This window comes from Prionailurus viverrinus, chromosome B2, assembly GCF_022837055.1.
Source record: "Prionailurus viverrinus isolate Anna chromosome B2, UM_Priviv_1.0, whole genome shotgun sequence".
Taxonomy (NCBI): Eukaryota; Metazoa; Chordata; class Mammalia; order Carnivora; family Felidae; genus Prionailurus; species Prionailurus viverrinus.
Genome location: NC_062565.1, coordinates 109,968,312 through 109,975,391, shown reverse-complemented (window position 1 = coordinate 109,975,391; position 7,080 = coordinate 109,968,312). Strand labels below are relative to the sequence as shown.

General features: G+C 34.5%; 1 pseudogene; it reads left to right on the top strand.

Annotated features, from left to right (window-relative positions):
* The first annotated feature begins 6,468 nt into the window (after nucleotides 1-6,468).
* On the top strand, nucleotides 6,469-6,725 carry LOC125166798 (cytochrome c oxidase subunit 6B1-like; annotated as a pseudogene).
* The last annotated feature ends 355 nt before the right edge of the window (nucleotides 6,726-7,080 follow it).

The following is a 7,080-nucleotide window of genomic DNA, read 5'->3' as shown; positions in this document are numbered from 1 at the left end:
TGTTCATTTCCACAGGAAAATATTTCCTGGTCTCATAAACTGTTAGGTACCCTATTAAATGCTTCCAGACAAGGATATAAAATGAAAGTTTTATCCAAATCTCTAAAAAAGAAATCCTCACCAAAGTGAAGTGTCAAACCAAGATGGAAACTTTTAGAGAAAAGTATCAAAATCAGTTTAATAACTCTTCACCCTCATATTCATATAGAGAGAAAGAATTTTTTTAAGATGAGAATTTTTTGGAAATACCTGGGCTAATGTCCATTAGTGGAAAAGGGTTCTTCATCTGCACCTCAAGCCTAGTGAAAGTGACTTCAAAGAGATCTTTTAAAGGGTTCATTATTTGTCACCTCCAGTTAGGGAAGCAAATGAAACTGGTGTCTTTGGTGTGCTGTCCAGAAAATTGAAGAAGGATGAGAAATGGTCTATATGTTAAAAGATAACCTGAGGAAGAGAGGGCTGCCTTGAAATCAGCCTGCATCCCTAGAATCTATAGGGACAAAGGCTGTGTTGGGGTCCCCAAATCCAGTTGTGGGTCATGCACAATAGAAAGCAGATGTGGAATTGATTTAGGCCCTGCCTAATAGGTTCTTGTCAGGGCAGAGGGAGGCAGAGGGGGAGTGGGAAGAAGTTCTCAGTGGAGATAAGCTAAAGGTATCACAAGATTCTCAGGGCATGAGGAAGGTATATACAACCTGCAAGAGGAGAATATATCACCTTATGAAGGAAAGCACAGGTAAGAGGCCCTAATAAGGATACACAAAGCACCCTCAACAGAGTCAGCTTTAGAGACATGCCAGGCAGGCCCAGAAACCAAAAGATCACTTTAGGATAATCCTAGTCAAATAAAAATTTTTCTGTTCCCCTCCCTCCCTTGCTGCTTTATACCTCCACCCTTTCCCCCTAGAAGAGCCAGAAAAAGCAAGCAGTAAAAGGGTAAGGAGATGAGTGAGAGAGAAAAAGGCAACCATACCTCTACTCCTATAGAAGCCTAGATAGAAGTGGATAGCTTGTACATGGAATGGACTTGGAAATTTTGACTATTACAAAAGACAAGCACGCTGTAATTTCTGATTTAGAAAGTATTTGCGATTTAAAGTGACCATGAGAGAAACATGACACTACTAGAGTTTTCATAGAAACAGAGGAAGATCACTCCTCACCAAATTTTAAAGAGCTAATGAGAAATAACATAAAGGTGCATTGCCGCTACACTCATTGTTCCTACGTGCTTAACACGCCAATTATACTCCCATATACGTGGTACACAACTTTACATTTGTAAATTTCATCACAGTTGTAACTACTTATTTGATGTCTAATTATTCCATGACCGCTTTCTTGTAGCTTTATCCCTAAACCTGAGCATTCAGGATACCATTCTTCTGTTAGTCTTCCAATTTCATACTATTTTGCAGACGTGCCATGGCCAGTATCTTCTCTCAACTGCTGCTCCTGATGTTGTTCCCATCTGTGACATCTCTCCTTCTTTAGTTAACTAAGCCAGAGAATTTAAAATCTACTTAGTTTTACTTAGCTTTAAGGCTCATCTCACATCTTTCTTTCTCCATGTTTCTCACACTCCATGTCCCAATGGCCACTGTCTTCTCAGAAGTCCTCTAATATTCTCATTTTCACATTTCACATTTTTGTGTATTGACTCATCTTCCCAACAATATTACACAATCTTTTTGAATACAGGTCAACTGTTGTATTATTTTCACAGTCTATTGCAGTTAAAAACATCATTAGTTTCCCCAAAAGAATATTTTTTAAGCGTCTACTTCGGGTCAAGTACTATATGCTATGGGCTAAAAATGTCCATGGATTTTGACACAATATCCCCCGCATGACATCTTGTACATAAAGGGGAACCAGTCAATGATGTTCCAAATATTCATTTTATTTTGTAAGGCTTTTATTTTATTTTCATGGCAAAGGAGTCCAAATAACATGTGTTCCATTTAAATTCTGCAAGCGTTATTGCCCAGTACTTTCAAAGATTTTGGGTCTGTGTGTTCATTGCAGTTTTCTGACTGTCATGAGAAAGCAAATTTCAGTATTTGGAATGTACCAGAAATAAAAATTTTTACTTCCCTTTCCTGATCATTTTTTTCATTATCTTTACCTATTGTTCTTCTCTTTGTTATTCACCATAGTTAAAAATTATTTATAATGAAAAGAACTTTAACATAAATAATACCATAAAAAAGAATGGTTTGAAGAAAATATGCTGAAATGCTAAGAATGCTTGTATGGATGTAAATTGCAACTATGAGCATTTTGTTCTTTTTGTTTGTTTATTTTTGATAAATGTTCATTAATGAGCATATATACATGCATAATAAAGACAATCATTAGGAATTAACTTTATGAAATGTGTACCATCCCCTTTCCTTTTACTGGACTTTAAACCTAAATAAATCCCAGACTTCTTTTTATTTTACTATTATTGCACATGTACATAAGTATCCAAAGGGAACTGGGAAACATTATTTTAGGAACATAGCTAACTGTATTCATGGTATTTAAAAAGATTATTTGTGAAAATCTCCAGTACTGCTTTATTCCTTTGATGAGCAAAACACTGAGCTAAGCCAAATCACTTTTTAATCAAGCATGTTCAAGAGACAACCTGAACCACATGCTGATAACATCAAAAATAAATATTTCAGCTGCTTAAATAAATGCACTTAAAAATCTTTTTTTGGACATCTCAAAACTGATTTCCATCAGTGAAAATACAAAAGTACTGTATCTGGGGCATGTTGATAGTTGTTTATTTTAAGCATGGTGCATTGTATTGTGCTTTCATCCCAACTTACCTCTGAGCCTTCTGTCTCTCTCTCTCTCTCTCTCTCTCTCTCTCTGCTTCATTTTTATTTCTATTTTTTGTCTCTGCTGAATGTCTATCTCTTTGAAGCCTCCACCTACTTTGAAGTTCAGCCTGGGGTAGCATTTTGTTTTGTAAGCCAAGAACTACTTTGAGAGAGACAATCACAATTATATTATAGTGTGAAGGATTCCTCATTCTAGCATAAATATTTCATGCACATAAACCTTTCCACTCACAGTTCTTTGTTTATCTCAGTATGAAAAAAGTGTATTATAATGCCTGCCCCCTTTCTCTTATAAAGTTCTTCACAGTGAGGAGAAAAGCAAGCACTAGACAGAAATCCTAAAAATGCACTAAAATTAAGACCTGAAAGGCAAAATTTTTGAAGGTTAAAACAACTTGGGCTAACAAAACTGCAATGGAACTACAAAAAAAGTATTAATAGAATTATTCAAAGGTATTCTTTGAAACATTTAAGAAGTCACATTTTCACTAATTGCAGGGAAAGAATAAAAGGATAATTAGTGCTGAGATATGATCTTAAAATTTTTAGTTTTCACTATCTCTTATAATGATCAAAATAATAACAATCATAAGCCTAATGAACTAAAATATTTTACCGTTTTACACTAGTGAAAATTATCTATGCATTTTAACACTCATTAATTTAACAAATATTTCCCAAGTGCCTATTATATTTGAGGTTATTGAGCTGAGCACTGGGGATACGGTAATGAATGAGATGCAGTTCCTACTCTTGGTGAAATTTTAGGAAGACAAGCAAACCAGTCACTTCAATATAATATGGTAAATGCTACAATGGAATTAGAGTTACATGTGGAAATGAAACCTATCCCAGTTTTAAATATTTGGGAAAGATGATCAGGAGAAGATGGCAGACAAACAGACCACCTCTCTGTGGGGGGAAAAAACAAAAAAAACAAAAACAAAAACAAACCAGCATTTACTTAGCAGTGGGCAATAATCCTATATTGAGACAATGTTTATTTAAAAAAAATAGGTGAGATAATTATGAATAATGTAGCACTTAAGGTAAGAAAAAAGAAAAGACTAAGAAACAGATGATATTAAGAGGGAATTGCAAAACAAAGATGAAGAAAGGAAAGTATTTAAAATTGGATGTAAAGAAAACTCCTCCTAATTTAAAAATTAAATTTAAATTTAAAAATACCCTTCTACAGTCTCCTCAAAAAGTTAAAAATAGAACTACCTTACAACCCACCAATTGCACTACTAGATATTTATCCAAAGGATACAAAAATGCTGATTTGAAGAGGCACATGCATCCAAATGGTTATAGCAACACTATCTACAACAGCCAAATTATAGAAAGAGCCCAAATGTCCATTTACTGCTGAATGGAAGAAGAAGATGTGGTAGATAGATAGATAGATAGATGATAGATAGATAGATAGATAGATAGATAGATAGATAGATGGAATATTACTTGGTGATCAAAAAGAAGGAAATCTTACCATATGAAACAATGTGTATTATGCCAAGCAAAATAAGTCAGTCAGAGAAAGACAAATATCATACAATTTCATTCAAATGTGGAATTTAAAAAATGAAACTGATGAACACAGGGGAAGGGAAACAAAAATAAGATAAAAACAGAGAGGACAAACCATACGAGATTTTTAAATACAGAGAACAAACAGGGTTGTCAGGCATCTCTTAAGGTGGGCATGTCAAAGATTTAAAGACAGCAGGAATATTTATAAATGTTTAAAAGAAGCAGTAAGACTCCCAGATTGTCCCCTCTCTGTGCTTTTAGGTCACTACACCTCAAGTACACTGAAGATGATTTTTTTTCCCAAGAGAAACTGAACCTAAATTGTTCCAGAGTTGGAAAACAAGACCCAAAGTAATTCTGAAGTAAGATATTGAACTTAATTTCTGCATGGTGATGGGGGGAGAGAAAGAGAGAACTTAGTAAAAATCTCCATACCCAGTGGTAAGCTAAACAGTTCCTGGACCTATCCATCCCCCCGTATGCCAGCTGAGACTTACAATTTCAGAGCAGAAGCCTGGAGGATCTTTCTCTAGGAACACTCAACCACTCCACAAAAATTACACAGATCTACCAATCCAATGGACAAATCTGCCCCAACACAAAGAACTTCCCATCTCTTTATTAATGTTTCATCTTGAATATATATTGATCATCAGAGAATGACAAGGGACAGTCTGAAATATTCAAAACAATGACCAAAACAAACTGTAAAGTGCACTTCAGAGAAGCTAAGATGGTGCGGGGGTTAGGGGCAAGAAAATATTGAAGGAATCCTGATTTTTCTTTAGTGGAACAAGATTAGGACTTCATAAAAATAGGAATAATCAGAAAACAAAAGAAAAAGTGTTCTTTGAAATTTAAAATAATACCCAAACAAAATAGTCACTAAATGAGTTAGTCAATAAATGAGTTAGTCAATAAATGACATAAAGTAAAAAAAAAATCCTAGAAAATAGAATTTAAAAGCCAAAAATGACAGTAAATAGAAAAGCAAAAAAAGAAAATTGGAAAACTGATCCAAGATGTTGTACATTCAGCAAGTACCTATTCCAGAAAGAATTCATAAAGAAGAGAATGGGGAGAATATTATCCCCCACTCTGAAGAGTAAAAGATGAAGAGGAATATTTCCCAGAATAAGGAAAATAATCTCTACATAGAAAGGACTAATGGAATATTCAATAAATTGATAAGGGCAGAGGGACTTACACCAACTCATTTAATTATGAAATCTAAGAAAGAAAGAAAGAAAGAAAGAAAGAAAGAAAGAAAGAGAGAGAAGGAAGGAAAAGACCCTAACAGCTTCCAGATTTTTTTTAAATAAAATTACTTTAAAAGACTGGGAATGGATTACTCAACTACAAAATTAAATGCTAGAAGACAAAGACCATGCCCTCCAGATTCTTTGTGGAAAAAAAAGATTCTTAATCCTAAATTCTAGAGCCAACCAAAATATCAATCAGGTAAAATAAGGTAAAAATAAGGACTTTTCAAATATTTAAAGACTCAAAAAATTACTTCTTTTTTATCCTTTTTCATGAAGCTTTTGGAGAAATTTCTCTTCAAAATGTGTGACTAAATGAAGAAGAAAAAAACATGAGTCCTGAGAAATTGAGGTGAAGCATGAGAGATATATGAAAGAAATTCCACAGTCAAGGGCAAGCATAGATAGTAATTTGTTCAGATTAGAAGAGGAGGATGGATGGTTTCAAGAGAAAAATCCTACATTAAAAAGAAGTATATGAAAGATTATTTGATAGGTTTAAATAGTAGGAAATCTATTGAGAAACTTTGCAGAACTATTGGAAGGGGTAGAAAACTTAACTCCTGATTCAAAGAAACAAAATAAATGCAAAGAAGAAAGCAATGATTAACTCCAAGAAAAATTTAAAAGTGCAGATAAAGAGCCTACATCTGTACCATTTAGCTCAGCAATGAAAAAGGTTTGCAAAGTCATAATAATAATTCTAGCTACGGATTTTAAAAACTGAGTTATAACTATTTTGGGTTGATATGTGAATTGTAAGGGGAATGTAAAAGAACTAAACGTTCCATCTTTGCTGAGGGTGCTTCAGGGTGTCTTTAAGAGTCAGTAGCATGGCAGAAGACAAGACCAAAATCATGAACTAACAGACTGCCCCTTTTGACAACCACTTCCCCAACCAGAACCAATTAGGAACTGCTGCCAGAACACTGGGACTTTCACCACTGTGAGAAGGCAATGACTGTTAAGGGGGTGGTGATGTCTCCCCGTGCAAATGGTACCTGCGTGTGGACAAGTCCCTCTGCCCCATATCCTGTGTGTCAGCCTGGACCACCACAGGGCAGAAGGCAAGTTTCCTGCGAAGATCTGAACAGGGTGGTGAAGGAGGACCTGAGTACATGGTGATTCCAACTCTGGGATCCTGAATCATGGCCTAGCCAATGATAAATACTCGTTGGAAAAGTGAAAAAAAAAAAAAAAGGAAAGAAAAAAAAAGAAAAGAAAAGAAAGAAAGAAAAGAAGAAAAAAGAACTAGAGGTTTTACCTACTCTAACATAAAGTAAATATAAAATATCTAAAAATAACACACCAAAAGCTATCAATGCTTTGAAAGGATTTAGGAATATGTAAGCAAACACCACAAAGTAGTTTATTTTTTTAATTTTTTTTCAAAGAAGTTTAAAAGTTCAAAATAATTGCCTTTAAGTAGTAACAAGAGCAAGGAA